Consider the following 12,727-nt stretch of genomic DNA (forward strand, 5'->3'; position numbering starts at 1 on the left):
ACAAGCAATACCTCTCCTTCCAGCAGATCCAAGAGAGCCCGCCTCAGTGAGTGGGAGTGACCTGCACGTCCACCTCTCCCTCCAGAGTCAGGAGCTCCAAGGCCAAGTGTGCTCACTGAAGGTCCTTTCCTGTAAGGTAATCTTGGGGACACCGGGCTTCCCCATGGCCTGGGTCAATTTTGTTGAATGGACTCTGCACTCTTTTAAAAGGACCTGATCCTTTTGAATTTTGCACAGCCCTAAATATAATCCCTTTGATAAAAGGGTCTTTGCTCCTGATTATCAGAACGCTATGGAACGTCTGTATGTTTTTATAATTCCATGTAAAGTTGGTGTGCACTCAAATGAAACCAGTCTGAAGCAGCTGCTGCTCTCTGGACAGGCCCATGATGGAATTCAGAAGGAATGAGGCAGTGGCGGGGGGGGGGGGGGGGGGGGAGGTGGGAGGGGGTTTGGAATGAGTGACTGTTCCCTGCAGGCCATTCTGGTGCTCAGACCCTTCAGTCTCATTTTAAGTTGCCACTGCCAACACAAGAGCAAAGCATGTGACTTGTCAATGTGCAGCGTGACTTCTTTAAAGACTGATGTTAACCTCCAGAGTCCAGCCTAGCCTTGGAGCCTTGGAGCCTCGGAACCTCTGAGCCTTGGAGCCTCTGAGCCTTGGAGCCTCGGAGCCGAGCCATGAAGAGCCACGAAGAGCTGAGCTAGTCCCGAAAAAAAGACATAATCAGGAAAAGGTTAGGAGGGAAAACACAGGGGTTTAACTAAGTTGGGTTGGCATTTTTCTGATGGCAAACATTCAAAGGATTCTTCTACAAAGACACCTTGTTTGTTGGTGTGCATTTGGGGGAGGAGGAGGTTCTTGAGGGACTTTTCATACCCGAAGGACTTTCGGCTTGAGGTTTTTCATCCTCGGGGGCCTCAATTGTAGCCCCTGGGCCAGACTCACTCATCATTCCCTGCATGGTCCTGCCCTGACCCGGGCTCCAGATGCGTCAGCAAATGGAAATGCGGGTCATTTCTGTGGCTCTGTAAACACTCCGCTTACCCAGAAGCACATCCAGTCAGCCAGTCCCCCAAAGCCAAGCCAGCTCTGGCCTCTGTGCTGATGTCCTTGTTTCTTGTCACCCCAAACAAGGTGGACTAAGTGGCCCAGCCAATCTTTTTTCTACTTTTCTTTTCCTTGTTTTTTATTCTCTGTTCTATAAAAGCTTCCTGCCTTCTGCCCCACATGGCAGTCCCCTGAATGGAGACTGTCCATGTCATGAAATGTTAATGTTTGTTTGTATCATCAAAATTATCTTCTGTAATCATGGTGTAACATGTACTGACATGAACTGAAGTTTCCTAAGACAAAGAGAGGGCATGTCACATGACTAAGGGGAGCAGGGTATGCCATCCCCAAATATGCTGTTTGCCATTCGCCTATTAATCTGTCTTTTATTGCAGGGGTCTCAACTAAGAACTCAGAAGCGTAGAGGGAAATTAGTTTTTCCTTCCTTACAATTTCCTACATTTATTTAATCGGACTTTTTCTCACCTCTTCCCCTTTTTCGGTTTAGGGATGCTTGCCAAGGGGTGCTTTGGGAAATGCTAACCTAGGGACATATATATTACTAAGTAAAATTTAAGCCCACTGCCGATGCCTGTTCTGGCTCTTTGGCTCAGAGAAGATACGTTCTTGGCATTGCAACTTGGAAATCAGAATTCATTTTCCATAAAAACAATGCAGCTAGATGTAATTGAAATAGTACGATAAGAGCTATAATTTGGATGTATGTGGGTCAATTGAGCTTTTGTGGACTAGTATTGAAATCAAACACCAGGGACAGAGTCATCACGAGGGGAGAATCCACTGGGGTTGCAAGAAGATTAGAAACATACATGTGGACTTCGACATGCTTACTCAGGGAGCTGACTTTGTCTGAATTCTCAAAGCAAAGCTTTTTATTAAGCTTAAATTGTGCACCCACTTTTGAATGACTGAACCTACCGTGAATGGTTCCTACTTGTTGCCAGCTCATTTGCCTTAACATTCTGAGTCGTTCTTTCATGTTAAATTTTTCTTAAGAATTAAAAAAATCTTGAGTAAATGTCTTTCAATTATAATCAGCTTTACTTGTTGCTATGGAGTTTTGCTTGGTTATAAATTCTTCATCTGCTGCTCCTGTTTCAGAAAAAAAACATTCAACTGACTAAATTTTAAAGATCTGATTGGCTTTATTCAATAATTCATGAATTGGGCAGCATCCATCTAGCAGTTAGAAAGGAGCTCCAAGGAGATGAACAAAATGAAACTGTTATGATTAGGAGGTGGTGAGACAAAGAAGTTATTCGCAAAGAGGGATTATTTCAGGCAAGGTCGCCTTCCTTTGGAGGATGTCAGATTCCCTCTCTAGTGCTGACCAGGTCATTGCAGATTGACTGGTTTGAGATTCCACTCCTGGGAGTGGCTGAAACAGTAATAAAGTTAGGTATTAAGTCTAGGTTTGGTGACAGGGGCATGGCACAGGTGACTCTATTTTGGGCCTGTCTCTTTTTAATACTCCTAATTCAGCTCAAGTTTCAACATCTGAGCAAATATTCTGACTCTAATGACAGACAATACATAAAATTTTTAATAGTTTTAGTCTTCAGTGTAGCAATGCCTACCCAAGGAGTGCCAAGAAAAGAAAACAAAACTGGAAAGATATTTCATAGTAGCGCCAGTACAGATCTTCAAGAAGAAAGATTTGGAATGTTTCCTTTTATTCAGGATGGAAATTTTGTCTAAACAGCTTGAGAACGAGAGAAGCCATTTGTCAAGAGACTCATTTTAAAACGTTTAAATCTGAAGCTATTAGTTGGGAAGCAGGCTCCTTACCAGCAATTTTGTACTAACTTGTTTTTCTAGAAGAAAACACATTTAATATTTGTCAAAATGATTTTGATGATCTTATTATTCTATGGTTGTCAGAGCAAAATAAAAATCAAGGCTATTCCAGGCCAGATAAATGTAACATAATGGTGTTTTTTGTTTTTTTTTTAAAAAGCGAAGATATTGTATTAAATAAGAGTAAAATCAAACTGTATCGGCCTTCTGAAGACTTAAACCCGTACCACCCATGAAAGCCGAGCATTTGCCATTCTAAGTTGCTCAGATGTCTGTGCTCTTCTACAACATAAGAGTGGAAACTTGAGGTGAAAGCTGAAGTATTTAGAGGTGAAATGGCAAAATATTTGAAGCTTAATTTGAAACGGTGGCTTTGTAATATGTCAATTTAGCCATGCTGAGCTATGCTTCCCAGAATTCCCTTTCCTGTATGTTTCTAGTTAGGGTGGGCCACAAAAGACATTTCTGGGAAGTTTTGAGGGCAGAAGAGATACGGCCACCATTCTGCAGGTCATGCATATCACTGCTGAGCAGCTAGCTCACCCCTCGCCTTGTTGGCAGGAGCAAGCAGCTGGGCCTGCCACCAGTCCACCTCCCCTGGGATTCCCTTCCCACTTCTCTAGCTCCTGAGCCAGGTGTGTGTGGTTAGCTCTGTGAGGGGGGCTCCAGCTCCTGCAGGACATCTGCTTCATCAAAGTTGGTGGTGGCAAGAATGACATAAATCTACCAAGTGTAGATTTTGTTGCTCTCTGAAGATTAACCATCCTTGTGGGGTGCCAGTCTTGATCTCCCACATTTTATATCGATTTTACCTTCTGGCTGCTGCCCTGTGGATTTCAACTTCCAGCATCAGAAACAAAGATAACAGCCTTACAGAGGCATGGAAACAGATGTTGCTATGTAGCTATGTAGACATGTGGTGGTGGATCTGCCCCTCTGAACTCTGGCACACACGACTACCTACATAAATAAATATGTGTGTGATACTGAAAGAAATAAATTCAATACAATAAACAGTATTATTTAACCTAGAAAGCAGGTATATGAATTTTTATTTTACCACTAGAGGCCTGGTGCACAAAAATTTGTGCACTGGGGGTGGGAGGTCCCTCAGCCCGGCCTGCCCCCTCTCATAGTCCGGGAGCCCTCAGGGGATGTCCTACTGATGGCTTAGGTTCGCCCCCCAGGGAGCGGGCCGAAGCCGAAGTCTGGCCTCCCTCTGTGGGATGTGAACGGGCTGATCAGGGGAAGGCGCCACCCCCATCACCCCACTGTTGCCCTTACTGCTGGCCGCCTGCCCTCCTCAGCCCTCGCAGCCACTGCAGCTTTGTCTGGAAGGACATCCGGTCTATCTGGTCTAATTAGCATATTACTCTTTTATTAGTATAGATTCTTTTAGCTTTTTTGTATGTTTAAGCTTTTCCATACAGACAATTTGGGGAAAGAAAGAATTGATCTTAGTAATGAGTGAAGTTCACAGATTTTTTCATAGTGGCATGTCCTAGCCCAGGGGTGGGCAAACTTTTTGACTCGAGGGCCACAATGGGTTCTTAAACTGGACCGGAGGGCTGGAACAAAAGCATGGATGGAGTGTTTGTGTGAACTAATATAAATTCAAAGTAAAGGAGCGGAGGGGAGAGCAAGAGAACCCTCCGCTCTTTCAGCTCCGCGGGCCGAATAGAACAGCCAAACGGGCCAGATCCAGCCTGAGGGCCATAGTTTGCCCACGGCTGTCCTAGCCTCTTTGTCTCTACCTGAATAAAATTTGCCTTTGCTCTCACTTGGACTCTTACCTGATCTTGAATTCTTTCCTGTGTGGGTTCAAGAGCCTGGAAGTCCCAGACCACAGGGGGCAGGGCCAGCCCTGGGCACAGAACCGGTCCAGTGATACCACTATTAATGCAATGCTCTAAGGATTTTATCCCATGCCCTAAGTGTCACCAGTGGAACAGAAGCTCTTTCCCATCTTATGTGAGCTCAGGGAATCCTTCTGCCAACTGCTTTCTGGTGAGTCTTTTCCTGGACTCAATTACTTCTCAAATATTCATAGGTCAACACTCAGCCAAAGTTTTGAAGGCTCTTTCTTCTCTGGAAATCTCCAGAATTCTCACTCTGTTTTTGTAGCTCTTTCTTCTCCTATATTTTACTCAGAACATTCTAGCCATGTTGGCCCTTCCAAAGTTCAATCTCTTCTTCCTCAACTCAGGGAGACCATTGGGCTCTGTATGGGACCCCCTTTCTGTCCTGCAGCCTGGAAACTGCTTCTAGTCCATAAACTGGGGCAACCTGAGGGCTTACTGCACTAATTTCCCTTCTCTCGGGGATCCTGCACTTTGTTATCCACGGTCTACAAAACTCTATTTCATACAGTGTGACTATCCTCTGGTTGTTTAAGTCAAGAGGGTCTTTGTTAATCCATCTTGGCCAAAAACATCCAGTTATTTGTTATGGATAATATAGAATATTTTCATAAAATGATCTGTTAATTTTTAACATTTCACCTCATAGAAAGCAGGAAAGAGACACAACCACAAGAGCCATCATAGAGTTCTAGCTGACATTTCTAGCTTTAACTCACAGCAGCTGAAGTGTAAAATTCTCATGGGGAAATTCAGTTAATAAACCTTCACCTCTGCCCAGTTTTAGCAGCCAAGTTCTGCACACAAACCGTGAGTCCTTCAGGCTCCATGAATTGGGTTATAATTTCTGCTCAGTAGGAATCTGTGTCAGGTCACTGAGCCTCTAGCTTCTGTTCCCCCTTGAGGTATGAGGACATATTTTTAGGCAACTTAGAGTTGAAAATGAGCCCTCTGCTCTCACTGTAGTGATCAGTTCAACCCAAAATCTAATAGTGCTGACAACCCAGTAACTTTACTTTGAAGAACATATAACAAACAGCCAAGATTATTTTTTATTTACTTTTACTTTTCAACACTCACCTGAGAATATGTTTTCATTGATTTTTTTAAGAGAGAGAGAGAGAAACATCAATGTGAGAAACATTGATGGGTTGCCTTTCATATGTGTCCCAAATGAGGATCAAATCTGTAACCTAGGTATGTGTCCTAACCAGGGATAGAACCACAAACTTTTATGGTGCATGGGATGATGCTCCAAACAACTGAGCCACCCAGGCAGGACCAACCAAGATTATTTAGGTAGACAACAGCAGAGAAGTTATCTGAGAGTTCTAGGTATATTGAATTTCTGGGATTGGACTTTGCAATGAATCTCTAAAATTCTCACACATTTAATTTTTCACACTTTATATAATTGCTTCTTTCATTTAAATATAATTCTGAAAACTTTTCCTTCTTCTGGAATAGTTACTTTACAATTAAAATTTAGTTTTATAGTATCCAAATATTGGTGATATATACTGATTTCATATTGTTCTCTCTTCATCTGCTAGCCACATTACCACAATCATCATGCTTACATACTCCCCTTGCCTCCCAAATATTTCATCCTTTCTCAAGGGAAGGCTTTTTTTACTTCAAAATCCTTCAGAAATTAATTTTGGCATAACTCCTTCCAATTTACTTTGAAACTTTTTTCATTTCTCTCAAATCATAAATCATTTCATTTCCTTTTGAAAGAAGGAAAAGTATCTCTTACTTCTCTTTGAAGTATATATATATTTTTTAAGTCTGTCACACTTAGACTTGCTAAAGATGCCAGAATCTAAAGTTATTCCCATGTCTACAAGTGACTTGACTCACTGGCCTCTTGTATCATTGAAGAATTGTTTAATAAACCATTCATCAACTGCTACGTTTACCCAGGAATTACTGTGTTCTGCTAATTCAGTGACACTGCTTCAGTGAGCTTTAGGCACCTTCAATAATATCCATAACATACTCATGAGTTCCTCAGTAGCTGCCCACATTTTTACCTAATTTCTGAGTGACCTAGAACATGCTTAGTTGAACCAGGAGAGGGTCTGACCCCACCAGGCCAGTCACCCCTTTACCTCCCAGCACTTGATCCTAAGGCTTTGGCCAGAATCAAGCTAAGCAGGTGCTGCCGGATCACACAGTCCAGTGGAGAGATGAGCTTTCCCCTCCTGTGCTTTAAAGAAGGGTATTCTGGCAGGAGGAAGAAAAATGGCAGTGGAATAGACAGAAGTGTTCCGAGCCTTGTCCCAAGGTAGAAAAAAGAACAGCTGAGGGTCGCACAAGGAGTGTTTGTTGGCAAGTTAAGGGACAGCTAAACTCCAGAAGAAGGTGGGGGACTGCTAGACGGGGTTCCCCTGACCAGGCAGCCCCCACTGCGGCTGGGTCCCCTCCCAGAGCTACGGGCTCCGACGAGGAGTTTGCACCATCTTGAACAGGAAAGTGGAGCTTATCGGAAGCCTGAGAATCCACAACTGCGGCACCCACGGAACAGCTGTGAGCCCCAGAACACCGGTCCCCAATTGGCGCAAACACACGGATTCAGAGGAGCTCTACATTCCACCACAGAAAGGTCAGATTTCGCCTGGGATAAGGTGAGGTCTCTGGTCCCGGCGGGAGAGAGGAACGCACGTTTTGTGGGAGCTGGAGGACCAGGGAAGTCTGTGCCTAGAAAAATCCGTGGCTGTTGGGGCTGGCGTGATCCATGAATGTGGAAGGGGGTACTCAGAGCTGCTAACAGAAGGGATCTCTAAAAAACAACTCATTTTGATCTGACGTGCAGGGACACCCTAAGAATTTCAAAGGTGTGCCGGCTGCTTAGACTTGCGCGCAGACCCATTGTTCTCACACTTGGGCTTTTTCCTCTTCAAATCCTTGCTTCTGATTACTAAGCCCAATCATAGGATCACCCAGTTGGGGACACCCTGGGAGACTGCAGGGGAAAGTGTTTTTCTGGAACCTGGGGATCGGAGCAGGGAGTGACCATCGGAGAGCCAGCCCTGAGGCAAACCGGTATTGAGTGCCACAGGGAAAGAAGGATGTAAATACAGGCTAGAGAGGCCATATATAGACCCAGAAGTCAATCCAGAAACACTGCCACCCAGGGGATGAATCACAAATTGACTCTTGTGTAATCAAAAATAAAGGAATACAAGAAATTAAGACACACCGCCTGCTTAAAATCAGGACTGGCTTACAACACTGAAGAGTAGTGGAATGCAGGGAACTGCAATACTGTCCGGACTGAGAAACAGGTGTGCCAAACAGAACAACAGAGGAAGTGAATGACCTTCACTACTCCACATTTTATTTTTATTTTTCTATTTTCATTTTTTGCATCTTTTACTCAAGAAACTAATTTTTTTTCCTCACTTGATTTTACCTTTTTATTATTACATTTTTATTTTCAATCCGTATTATTACTACTGCTATTTTATCTTTTTTTTTTAAGTGTCATTTTATTTTCTCTTCATCTTACTTTGGGATTAATGTTCTACATTCTATTTTCATCTTTCCTTTAGCATCGTTTTACTTTATCTCAACTCTACCTTTATGCCATCACACTCTTCCTAACCTTCCACTTTTCGGTGTCCTGTTTATCTTACCCCTTTCCTGCTTTAGATTTTCCCTATTCTTTCTGTTTACTGCCTGTTAAAATTTCACCCTACTTACATATCTAATCTTCAATCCCCTGCTCCAACTCCATACACACCTCTCTCTTCGCTGTCTAAACTATCCCAAAAATTGTTTTTCTCTCTGTCCTTTTGTTGTTGTTTGCTTGAATGTTGATTATATCGAATTTTTATGGTTTTTTGTGGGATTGTTTTGCTTATTCTTCTTTTGTTTGTTTATTTTTTGTTTGTTTTGTGCTTCTGTTTTCCCTTGCCTCACTCAATATTAGTTGGTGTTGTAGTTTGTATTAATCCCCAGGTACTTGTTGCTGGCATTTGCTGGGATTAGTGATTGTTCTATTGGAGTTTTATCCCCATATATATATATTGTTCCCCTTTCTCTCTTAGTCTCTTTCTTGTCTCTCTTACTTTTTTTTTTCCTTTTCCAAATTTCATTTTGACACTCCTTTTTTATTTTTCCTTTCTTTCTTTTTCCTCTTCTTCTTTCTCTCCTATCCCCTAATTTGCCTTTCTCTGGTGGTCACCTTTATTGGAGGTTATCAATATCGTGAATACATTTCTGTTCAGTGCCTTGTGTGTTGTATCTGGTAGTGCTGTATTTTGTGCCTTTAAATCAACGCAGGAGAGAGAGAACTACATAACCAGACATCCAGAGAAGAGAGACCATGGGGAGACAAAGAAACAGCCCACATATGAAAGAAAAGCAGGCATCATCAGAAAAGGAAGTAAACGAAATGGAGGCAAGCAACCTTCCAGAGAAAGAATTCAGAGAAATGGTCATTAGGTGGCTGAAAAGAATGGAAGACAAATTCGACAATATGAGCAAGAACCAAGAGGAAATGAAGAAAAACCAAGAAGAAATGAAAAATGACATCGCTGCTGTAAAGAACTCAATAGAAAGCATCAAGAGTAGACTAGAAGAAGCAGAGGACCGCATCAGTGAGCTAGAAGACAAGATGGGAAAAAATACCCAAGTAGAGCAACTTATAGAAAAAAAATTAAAAGGCAGGAGGAGAGCCTAAGGGAACTTTGGGACAACACGAAACAAAACAACATCCGCATAATAGGGGTTCCAGAAGGAAAGGAAGCTGAGCAAGGAATAGAAAACCTGTTTGAAGAAATAATGACAGAAAATTTCCCTGATATAGGGAAGAAAAAACCCACACAAATCCAAGAAGCTCACAGAGTCCCAAGCAAAATGAACCCCAAAAGACCGACGCCAAGGCACATTATAATTAAATTGGCAAACACCAACGACAAAGTAAGAATCTTAAAAGCGGCCAGAGAGAGACAGAAAGTTACATACAAAGGAACCCCATCAGACTAGCAACTGATTTCTCAACAGAAACTCATCAGGCCAGAAGGGAATGGAATGAAATATACAAAGTCATGCAAAAGAAGGGTCTGAATCCAAGAATACTGTACCCAGCAAGGCTATCAATCAAAATTGAAGGTGAAATCAGGAGCTTCACAGACAAAAAAGGACTAAGGGAATTTATTACCACCAAACCAGCAATGCAAGAAATGCTAAAGGGTCTGCTGTAAAAAAAAAGAAATAGGAAGTGAAGAAGGAACACAGGGGTAAAGAATAAAAATGGTGACAAATAAGTACCTATCAATAATAACTTTAAATGTAAATGGATTAAATGTCCCAATCAAAAGACATAGGGTAACGGATTGGATAAGAAAACAAGACCCATATATCTGCTGTCTACAAGAAACCCACCTCAGAAAAAAAAGATGCACACAGACTGAGGGTGAAGGGATGGAAAAAGGTTTTCCAGGCAAATGGAACTGAAAAAAAAAAAGCTGGGGTAGCAATACTTATATCTGACAAATTAGATCTCAAAGTGAAGGACATAACAAGATATAAGGAAGGCCACTTCATAATACTAAAGGGAGCAATCCAACAAGAAGAAATAACTCTGGTAAACATATATGCACCCAATACAGGAACACCCAAATACATAAAAAAAACTCCTGGAGGATATCAAGGGAGAGATTGACAGCAATACAATCATAGTAGGAGATTTTAATACCCCACTATAACCATTGGACAAATCCTCTAAACAAAACATCAGCAAAGAAACATCAATCCTAAATGACTCACTAGACCAGATGGAATTAATTGACATCTTCAGAACATTTCACCCCAAAGCCACAGAATATACATTCTTCTCAAGTGCACATGGGTCATTTTCAAAGATAGAACATATGTTGGGACATAGGCAAAGTCTCTTCAAATTCAAGAAGATAGAAATCATATCAAGCATCTTCTCAGACCACAGTGGCATAAAACTGGAAATCAACTACAATAAAAACAACCCAAAGAAATCAAACACATGGAGACTAAACAGCATGCTATTAAACAATGATTGGGTTACCAGAGAGATCAAGGAAGAAATAAAAAACATCATGGCAACAAATGACAATGAAAACACTACAATCCAAAATCTATGGGACACAGCGAAAGCAGTCTTGAGAGGGAAGTTCATAGCTCTACAAACCTACTGCAAAAAATAAGAAATAATGGTAATAAATTACCTAACCCTACAACTCAAAGAGTTAGAAAAAGAGCAACAAGAAAAGCCCAGTGTAAGCAGAAGGAAGGAAATAATAAAGATCAGAGCGGAGATAAATGACATAGAGACCAAAGAAACAATACAAAAGATCAACAAAACCAAGAGCTGGTTCTTTGAAAGGATAAACAAGATTGATGAACCTCTAGCCAGGCTCACCAAGAAGCAAAGAGAGAGGACCCAAATAAACAAAATCAGAAATGAAAGAGGTGAAATAACAACAGATCCCGCCGAAATACAAAGGATTGTTAAAAAATACTACGAACAACTCTATTCCAACAAACTGGATAACCTGGAGGAAATGGACATATTCCTAGAAAAATATAACCTTCCAAAACTCAATCAGGAAGAATCTAAACCGCTCAATATGCCAGTAACTATGGAAGAAATTGAAGCAGTCATCAAAAAGCTTCCAGCAAACAAAAGCCCGGGGCCAGACGGCTTCACAGGAGAGTTTTACCAAACATTCAAGGAAGAACTAAAACCTATTCTCCTCAGACTATTCCAAAAAATTCAAGAGGAAGGAACACTTCCAAGCTCCTTCTATGAAGCCAGCATCACCCTAATACCAAAACCAGATAAAGACAACACAATGAAGGAGAATTACAGGCCAATATCCCTCATGAATGTAGATGCCAAAATATTCAACAAAATTCTAGCAAATCGTATCCAGCAGTACATCAGAAAGATCATACACCATGTCCAAGTAAGGTTTATCCCAGGAATGCAAGGATGGTACAATATCCGCAAATCAATAAATGTGATACATCACATAAACAAATTGAGAGATAAAAATCACTTAGTCATATCAATTGATGCAGAAAAAGCATTTGACAAAATCCAACACCCTTTCTTGATAAAAACTCTCAACAAGGTGGGAATAGAAGGATCATACCTCAACATAATAAAAGCTATATATGATAAACCCACAGCTAACATCATACTCAATGGGCAAAAACTAAAACCATTTCCCCTAAGAACAGGAACAAGACAGGGATTCTCACTCTCACCACTCCTGTTCGACATAGTACTGGAAGTATTAGCCATTGCAATTAGACAAGAAGGAGAAATAAAAGGCATCCAAATTGGAAAAGAAGAAGTAAAGTTGTCTTTATTTGCAGATGACATGATATTGTACATAAAAAACCCAAAAGACTCCATCAAAAAACTAACAGACTTAATAAATGAATTCGGCAATGTAGCAGGATACAAAATTAACGCCAAGAAATCTATGGCATTTCTATACACCAACAGTGAACTTACAGAAAGAGAGACTAAAAAAAACAATCCCATTTACCATCGCACCAAAAAAATTAAGATGCTTAGGAATAAACCTAACCAAGGAGGTAAAAGACCTATACGCGGAAAACTACAGGACACTGAAAAAAGAGATAGAGGAAGATGTAAACAGATGGAAGAACATACCATGTTCATGGATTGGTAGAATCAACATCATTAAAATGTCCATACTACCCAAAGCAATCTATAGATTCAATGCACTCCCCATTAAAATACCAACGGCGTATTTCACAGACCTAGAAAGAACTCTCCAAAAATTCATCTGGAATAAAAAAAGACCCCAAATAGCCACAGCAATCCTGAGAAAGAAGAATAAAGTAGGAGGGATCTCAATACCAAATTTCAAGCTGTATACAAAGCCACTGTCCTTAAAACAGCCTGGTACTGGCAGAAGAACAGACATATAGATCAGTGGAATAGAATAGAGAATCCAGATATCGACCCAAACCA

The 12,727-nt window shown here is 41.2% G+C and overlaps 1 protein-coding gene across 3 annotated transcripts in view; it reads left to right on the plus strand.

The window, feature by feature from the left end:
- Positions 1 to 10,196, plus strand: part of SPP2 (secreted phosphoprotein 2) — a 37,499-nt gene extending 27,303 nt beyond the window's left edge. Inside the window, exons 9-11 of one of the 3 annotated variants that reach the window (XR_013960663.1) lie at positions 24 to 136; positions 599 to 737; positions 7,206 to 10,196. The gene's annotated coding sequence lies outside the window, so the exon portion shown is untranslated. Of the gene's footprint in view, positions 1 to 23; positions 137 to 598; positions 3,003 to 7,205 lie in introns of those variants that run through there. The other 2 variants (XR_013960664.1, XR_013960665.1) reach the window with 2 other exon arrangements.
- Positions 10,197 to 12,727: the final 2,531 nt, after the last annotated feature.

This window comes from Plecotus auritus, assembly GCF_963455305.1.
Source record: "Plecotus auritus genome assembly, chromosome: 5".
Classification (NCBI taxonomy): domain Eukaryota; kingdom Metazoa; phylum Chordata; class Mammalia; order Chiroptera; family Vespertilionidae; genus Plecotus; species Plecotus auritus.